Source organism: Myotis brandtii, unplaced genomic scaffold (genome assembly GCF_000412655.1).
Source record: "Myotis brandtii unplaced genomic scaffold, ASM41265v1 scaffold154, whole genome shotgun sequence".
NCBI lineage: Eukaryota > Metazoa > Chordata > Mammalia > Chiroptera > Vespertilionidae > Myotis > Myotis brandtii.
Window position 1 is genome coordinate 4,674,996 of NW_005355584.1, and position 225 is coordinate 4,675,220.

Sequence of the window (225 nt, forward strand, 5' to 3'; positions counted from 1 at the left end):
CTGCTGGCAAGTGGACATCCCCAGAGGGCTCCCAGGCTGCCAGATGGATGTCTGACTGCCAGCTTAGGCCCGATCCCCCCAGGGAGTGGGCCCAAGCCAACAGGTGGACATCCCCAGAGGGATACCAGACTGCAAGCGGGCACAGGCCAGGCTGAGGGACCCCCCTGAGTGCACAAATTTTTGTGCACTGGGCCTCTAGTCTATACTAATAAAAGGGTAATATGC